Source organism: Onychomys torridus, chromosome 1 (genome assembly GCF_903995425.1).
Source record: "Onychomys torridus chromosome 1, mOncTor1.1, whole genome shotgun sequence".
Taxonomy (NCBI): domain Eukaryota; kingdom Metazoa; phylum Chordata; class Mammalia; order Rodentia; family Cricetidae; genus Onychomys; species Onychomys torridus.
In genome coordinates, this window is record NC_050443.1 from 2,760,041 (window position 1) to 2,768,687 (window position 8,647).

An 8,647-nucleotide genomic window follows, 5' to 3' on the forward strand; every position below is an offset into this window, starting at 1 on the left:
CGCTCTACCTAAGAGGAAGTGCCCAGCTGCAGATATTAACGCCAGCCCCGCGGCAGACTCCTGACGCTTCCTAGTACTGTTATCTTTCACCCCATGAGCCACCCTTCTGCCTGACGGCAGGCTAGATTGATGACCAGCAACTTCCTGACCCAGATAAACTCACTCCACAAGCCCTCCCACTTCCTGTTTCCTCCGAAAGCCCAGCAATGTGGTTGCTCAGGAATTGTTAATACACCTCTTAGCCTTCTCTTCCCTTGCTGTTTCTGTAGTGCAGATCCTGAAGATCCCCCATCATGCCCCTGACCACAAACTTCTACCCACCCTTCAAAACCCACCTCACCTGGGGAACCAGTTCAGAGGGTCCCAAGCTGCGTGTTCTGTGAGCGTGTCAACTCAGAGCCTGAGCTCTCCCTCTCACGCTCACTGGGGGCCCTGGAAGTCACTTCTGTGACCTCAGGAATTGACTGTTTTCTTGTTCTCTATGTTCCTATCATTCAGGAATATTGAATCCTAACTAGCCTTCTGGAGAATTCCCCTCTTGGAGCTAGCTGAATCATAGATGGAGCAACCATTATACTATTCATGCCCAAACCTGCCAACCCAGAACCCACATTCTCATGCACCTCCACCTCCCTGGCACTCCATTCCAGGTCTCTGTGTCTCTACCCTAATGACCTCAGGGTCAGGCTACAGAGGACAAAGATGGTCCGTGCATACCAGAGATGCTAAAATTATTCAAATGAATCTACACGAACCCTCTTTATCCTGCCTTTTGCATCAAACCACAATAAAGGATGCTGCCCAGCCTCTCTCTCCTCTCCCCTCTCTCCTTTCTCTCTCCTTTCCCCTCTCTCTTTCCCCCTCCCTTTTCTGCTCTTCTCTCTCCCTTTCTCCTCGCTCCTTCAGCACTGTGGCCAGCCCAACTTCTCCAAGTGGCTCAGCATGGTGTGGCATGGCTCCCCTCTCCTGTCTCTCCTTGTCAATCATCCCCAATCCTTTGGCCTCACCACAGAAGAACACTAATAAAACCTGCACTCAGCACGCCTCAACATCGCCCAACAAGTAGCCACATGGACTCCTCAAGTTGAAAAGGACCACAGCTTCCTCATCTGCAACAGTCACCTCCTAGAGTTTACTGGGATCCAACCACTTGAACTATTGACAGAACCAAAGCATCTGCAGGTCCTCACATGGGCCTGAGAGACAAAGGATATATTGAAGTCTTTCTGGCCTTCTTGGATAAAGTTTGGAAATAAGTGTGGTGACACTGTGTTCCCCAATATGCACCCTAATAAACTTATCTGGGGTCAGAGAACAGAACAGCCACTAGATAGACATAGAGGGCAGAAAATGGTGGCACACATGCCTTTAATCCTATCACTTGGGAGGCAGAGACAGTATGGATCTCTGTGAGTTCAAGGCCACACTAGGAACAGAGCCAGGTGTGGTGGCACACACCTTTAATCCCAACACTTGAGATCTCTTGTCTTTGCTTTGGAAAGACACATGCCTTTAATCCCAGAAAGTGATGGCAGGAAGCAGAAGGGTATATAAGGCGTGAAGACCAGAAACTAGAAGCTTTTTAAACTTTTAGGCTTTTAGCAGCAGTTCAGCTGAGATCCATTCAGATGAGGACTCAGAAGCTTCCAGTCTGAGGAAAGAGGATCAGCTGAGGAGTTGATGAGGTGAAGTTAACTGTGGCTTGTTCTGCTTCTCTGATCTTTCAGCGTTCACCGCAACATCAGGCTCCTGAGATTTTTTTATTAAGAAGACCCCCTCTAAGATTCATGTTATAAATAAGGTTACATTTCTTTTTTAGGCAGAAGAAATGTGTCACAGGTGTTTGGCAAGTGGCAATGAAGGGTCACATTTTCTCCTAAAGGGACCACAGCACTTGGCTGGGCAGAGTTTTGTCCTTGTAGACACCTGGAAAAACAAAGAAACCGATCATCAAAACAAGGCCAGACAGGAGTAAAGCTTCAAAAAGCTTGGACTGGAAGGGCATTCTTCTCTTCCCCCAGGAAAGAGAGCAGAGTTTTTCCTCCCCCATCCAGACTGAGATGCTCCTGAAAGGGATCCTATTAAACTATAAATATCTGGGGATGCTCCCAGAGTCCGGTCTAGGTCTGGAGGGGTAAAACCATCCTATCTCTTTTTCTTTTGTTTGTAAAGAGGTTTTTTGTTTGTTTTTGTTTGTTTGTTTGTTTGTTTGGCTTGGTTTGGTTTGGTTTGGTTTGGTTTGGTTTGGTTTTTCAAGACAGGGTTTCTCTGTAGCTTTGAAGCCTGTCCTGGACTAGCTCTGTAGACCAGGCTGGCCTCCAACTCACAGAGATCCACCCGACTCCGCCTCCCGAGTGCTGGGATTACAGACGTGCACCACCACCGCCTGGTCAAGAGTCATTATTAACTATATGTATAAGTGTGTTTCTTTGTGTGGGATTGTGGACATGACTGCAGTACCTGTGAAGGCAGGAAGAGGATGTTGGATCCCCTGGAAGCTGGAGTTGTAGGCAGCTGGGAGCTGTCCTTTGTGGGTGCTAGGAACTAAACTTGGCTTTCCTAAAAAAGCACCAACCACTCTTCGCCCGCTACTCTCCCTTTTTAACCTTTAAGGGAAATTAGGTGAAATTCAAAGAGCATAAGATTAACTGTGTGGCAGAAGTACTCATGAGGCCCCATCTCTCCCTAAGAAACTATTGTCATAGTTGCTGGGGAAAGAGAAGTCACTCTCTTTACTGGTGTAGCCACTGGCAAGTGGCCCATGCCCCAGTAAATGATGCCCCAGCAACGTCCATCCAAGCAGTTCTATTTAAGTCATTGGGATGGACACACACACATACACACTCACACATACACACTCACACACATACACACTCACACACATACACACTCACACACATACACACTCACACACACATCATCATCATCATCATCATAATCATAATAATCATAAATTTACTTTTAAAGAATTAAAAATTGAGCCCGATGTGGTGGTGCACACCTTTAATCCCAGCACTCAGGGGCAAATGCAGATGGGTCTCTTAGTTTGAGGCTAGCCTGGTCTACGGAGGGAGTTCCAGGACAGCCAAGTCTACACAAACAAACTCTGTCTCAAATAAATAAATAAATAAATAGATAAATAAATAGATAAATAATTGTAGAAATTTTAATTGTTGTTTAAGTGTTCAATCCCCAGTACTATCAAATCAAAATAATAATAGCCATTTTTAAATAATAGCCATTTTAACACCAGTCACTGAGGCTCACAGCTCTTACAGGGCTGAGTCAAAAAGACGATGAGTTTAGGGACACCTTGATTGATTTTAGTTTGAAGTCTATTTTGCTGGATATTGGGATGGCTACACCAGCTTGCTTCTTATGACCATTTGATTGGAAAGTCTTTTCCCAGCCTTTTATTCTTAGGTAGTGTCTATCTTTGAATTTGAGGTGTGTTTCTTGTATGCAGCAGAAAGATGGGTCCTGTTTTCATATCCATTCTGTTAGTTTGTGTCTTTTTATAGGTGAATTAAGTCCATTGATATTAAGGGCCCTCTGGATAAGTGAGACAATTGAATAGCTTGAACTGTTTGGGAGGCACCCAGTCTGTGGGACTGGGATCTGTCCTTAGTGCATGAGCTGGCTGTTTGGAACCTGGGGCTTACACAGGGACACTTTGCTCAGCCTGGAAGGAGGGGACTGGTCCTGCCTGTACTGAATCCACCAAGTTTAAATGAGTCCCCAGGGGAGTCTTGGCCCTGGAGGACATGGGAATGGAGGGGAGGGGATGGGGGGAAGGTGGGGGTGGGGGCGGGAGGGGGGAGGACAGGGGAACCCATGGCTGATGTGTAGAATTGAAACACAAATATAATTTAAAAAATAAATAAATAAATAAAAGGTGAGGAGAGAGGAAGTAAAGGGAAGAGGGAAAAACTGAAAATGTAAAAGGAAATGGTTCAGTCGTGTTTACTATAGCCATGATAGTCTACACACTCTACCTTTTGCAGTCCAAATATTTTCATCAACCAAAAAGATGAATAATTCAAGTTAAGCAAAGCTGGGTAGAAATAAGCCAAGCTAAGGTCAGGCATTCATAAGTAATAATAAGACTTCGTGTGTGATCTATTTGGAGCTGGGTGGTGGCCCCCCAAAGAGCAAAAGAGTAAAAGCAACCAGCAACATTCATCTATATTTGAGCACAGGTCAATTCTTCATTCCTTTTTATGGCCATAAAGTGCATCACCATCTGGAGTTATTTGTCCATTTATTTAGTGATGGATACTGAGTGAGCTTCTGCTTCCAATTCTTGGGGACTTATAAAAAGCATTTTCAGCCAGGTGGTAAAAAAAAAAAAAAAAAAAAAAAAAAAAAGCATTTTCATGTATTCCAAGCTCCCAGTGATGATAATGATGGATGTGATGGTGCTGGTAGTGATGATGGTGGTCGTCATGGTGATTATGGTAGAAATGGTGTGATGCCTGTGGTGATGGCGGTGATGTTGATGGTGATGGTGATGATGATGTGGTGACCATACTCCAGGAACCACTGCTCAAAAGGGCTACAGTGGTCCAGGAAATTCCCTTGCTTGTCTTCATTTGTTCAAGACCCAGATTCTACTCCTATGTCTAAGAAGCTAAAATTCAAATGATTGTGGAGACCCACTGGAGGTACACACAGTTCCTCAGAGACTTCATGGCCAGGTATTAAAGAATGTGTCACAGTAGACATCAATAAAAGAGCCATGGGGGAGAGCTAGAGGATATAGCTCAGTCGGTGGAGTCTTTGCCTAGCATCCACAAAGTCCTGGGTTCAACCCTCAGCACTGCATTAATCTGGCATGGTGATGCATGTCTGTATTTCTAGCACTGGGAAGATAGAGGCAGGATAATCAGAAGTTCAAGGGCAATCCTCAGTTACACAGGAAGCTCAAGTCCAGCCCAGGCTACCTGAGAACCTGTCACAATAGTGTAAAGGAAGTGAATCAGTGACGGGACAAAGAGGTGATACACCATGTCTGAAACAGCCCCAGAGACAAGAACGGGATTGTGGACACTTTACACTAAATTGGGACACACAGGTCTAAGGGTGCACTTGTGTACCACGTTCTCTGCCACGTGGCTGCTTTCATGTGAAGGCGGATGACCCAGTGACACTCTCAGTTTCACCTGACGTCATTTGATGTGAATGAGACAGAGTACCACCTAAGTGGCTGCATTAGTCCATTTTCCATTACTGAAATGAAACACGTGAGGCAAGACAATTTATAAAGAATTAGGTCTTATGTTTGGGGTGTTTTTTTTCTTCAAGACAGGGTTTCTCTGTGTAGTTTTGGTGCCTGTCCTGGATCTCACTCTGTAGACCCTGCTGGCCTTGAACTCACAGAGATCTGCCTGGCTCTGCCTCCCGAGTGCTGAGATTAAAGGCGTGTGTGCCACCACCGCCCAGCAAGAATGGGGTTCTATTCAGTTTACAGTCTTGGAAACTGAAAGCTCAAACTCAGGCAGCTTCAGTAAATTCAGCCTCTTCTGTAGACTTAGGAGGATGGCATTGTGGTGGGATTGTGTGCAAGAGCCAGATGTCACATGATAAGTAGCATGATCTAGAATGCATGAGGTCCTGAGTTCAGTCCCCAGCACTAACAAAAAAAAAAAAAAAAAAAAAAAAAAAAAGCCAGTGTGGTGGCTTACACTTATACACCTGCAATCCCAAAACTCATAATGCTGAGGCAGAAGGATTGCCACAAGTTTGAGGTCAACCTAGTCTATATCCTGAGCATGTACTACAGGGTAAGACCATCTCAAGGAAAAAAAAAAAAAAAACAGGAAGCCTGAGAGAAGGAAATTACCAGAGACCCAGAAGAATTCCCAAGTCCCTCCAGAGAGCAGCAATGACCTACTAACCACCCACTCCCATCATCATGACATTAGCACATTAATGACCAAGCTTCCCCCAGATCAACACTTGGGGACATGTTCAAGCCATATACAAACCACAAGCACAGAAAAATCCACCAGAGCCCCCGAGACAAAGACAGGAGGTGACACAATGGACAGTGTCCTATGGATGAGTCTCCCTGGAGTTTTGAAAAGCCAAGGTGGGAGGCCAGCATTTTATAGCTCCTCTATAATCCCTGAACAAACCCAGAGAGAGAGATTCCTGGCCTCTGCTCATGGGCATCTGCACAAGCCCCAGTATTCTGGTTACATGTACCTCCACTGAACAATCTGGTTCTGTGAAAGAGTCTTGCTGTGTAGTCCAGGTGGCCTTGAACTCACACTAATCCTCCTGCCTCAGCCTCCCAAGGGCTGGGATTACAGGCATGTGTCATGATGCTCAGATAACCCAAGGAGATTGATATCAACATCCTTTTCTACTAGACTGCATTATTCACAGGCACCAGAATTATGGCCATACTCTTCAGGAGCCACCATCCAATTGACCATAGAGACCTACCTGGGATGAAGTTGACCTTGCCAATGGACAAACAGACAGGGAGAGTCTCGAAGATATCACAGAACCAGTGTCTGCCCCACAGCTGAACATCTACTGCCTTAATGAATGTTCCTTGCTACTTAAGCCTAGGGTAATTTCCAACATTCTACTGTCCTCATGAGGTTGGCCCTGCCCTGTCCAAGGAGATGATGACCCGAGGACTAGATCAGTTTACCTGGTGCTGCTGGGAGTTAACTCTTCAGTTGCTAGATCCTGCAGTGCCCAGGAAGACCTGAGAAGGGATCCAAAGGAGGAAGATGCTGGATACATTCAGGAAAACAGCTATTTACCCACTAGCTCCCACTGTGTTTTGATGTTTTTACAATTGATGAGGCTGTATGGGTACAGATCCATCATGTGTCAGCCCTACCATGTCTAAAGACCTGTAAGCCCACTACTCGTGAGGTAGAGGCAGGAGAAGCCATAGTTGAAGGTCATCCTCTTGTTACTTGAGTGAGTTTGAGGCCAGCCTGGGCAACAAGACCCTGTCTCAAAAAATAAGTATCAGCCCAGTTTGTACCCTTTCAACATTCTATTACAGTGGGTCACCAAAGGCAATAGGACAAAATTCCCCAGCTCCAAAGAGCAGTACATACAATCCATCGCAAGTTCAATTCCTTCCATGCTGAGCCACCACACAAAGCAAATTTTTGTGTCTGTTTCTCGTCTAATTTTTTTTTTATTTTTATCTTTTTTCACTGTGGTTTGATTCTCCGTTTTTGAGATAGCATCTCACTATTGTAGTCCAAACTAGACTCAAATTCAAGATCCTCCCATCTCAGACTCCCCAAGGCTAGGATTACAGGTATATGCTGCCATGTCCAGCTTCTTTAGTTGACTTAATTATCTGCCCACAAATTCTTCTATGGGCTGTTTTTTCAAGTAGATTTTGTCATCTTTCATGTATGTTGGGGTCCTGATGTTTTTGAGCCATTTCAGCCCTCAGGATTAGGGCAATGTAGCATTTGTGGTGTCTTGATTTTGAAGAGGAAGTGGATGTTGGTCATGAAGGTTTGTGGATAGAAGCAGCCACAGCCATCTGTAAGAAAGACAGTTCCCCCTAGCATGAAAAACATACCCATTGAAAATGTACAGAGATGACCAGCCAAAGTACTGGAAATACATGAACTGTGGACCAATAGCTGTGGAGCCCTCATGGTACTGGACCAGGCCCTTTGGACACTCAAGACAGTTGTTTAGCTTAAACTGTTTGGGGGGCCCCCAGGCAGGGGATCGGGATCCATCCCTAGTGCATGATCTGGATTTTTGGAGCCTAGTGTCTATGGTGGGACACCTTGTGCAGCCTTGGTGCAGGGAGGAGGGGCTTGGACCTGCCTCAACTGAATGTACCAGGCTCTGCTGACTCCCCATGGGAGACCCTGCCTTGGAGGAGGTGGGAATGTGGGGGGGTGTTGAGAGGAAAGGCTGTGGGGCAGGAGGAGAGGGGAATCTGTGATTGGTAAACAGAAAAATTTTTAATAACAAGAAAATTTAAAACATCCTCATTGACCGGCCACCTTGATAGCCTGGGCTCCACATACATTTAGACTTTTAACTCCTTCAGGATGAATTCTGTCTCCCAAGAAGACACCTGTGGTGGTTCATATTGCCAACTTGGCGGTATCTAGTGTCACCTAAGAGACAAACCTCTGGACACGTCTGTGAGGGGGTTTCTAGGTTGAGTTCATTGCAATGGGAAGACCAACAATGAGTGTGAGCAGCGCTGCACTATGGGTTGGGGCCGGAGACTGAATAAAAAGAACATGGAGGCTGGCGAGGGGGCTCAGCGGGGAAGGCACTTGCCACAAAAGCCTGACAACTGGAGTTGGATCCCCAGAACCCATGTAACAGCGGCAGGAAAGAACTGATTCCGTGGAAGTTGTTCTCTCACCGACACACATGGTGTGGCGTTCATCTGCCACCACCATACACTAACAATAGTAAAGAAGGGAGCTGGCAAGGGAGAGTATTGAGTAAGAAGAGAGCTTGTCACCAAACATCCTACGAGTTTCCCTCTGGCTTCCAGAAGTACACCATGATGCATTCACAACACACACGCACGCACGCACGCACGCACACACACACGTAAATACTGTACCAAAAGAAAGAGTTGAAAGGGAGCTAAGCACCAGCATTTCCTCCCCTGCTTCCTGCCTGA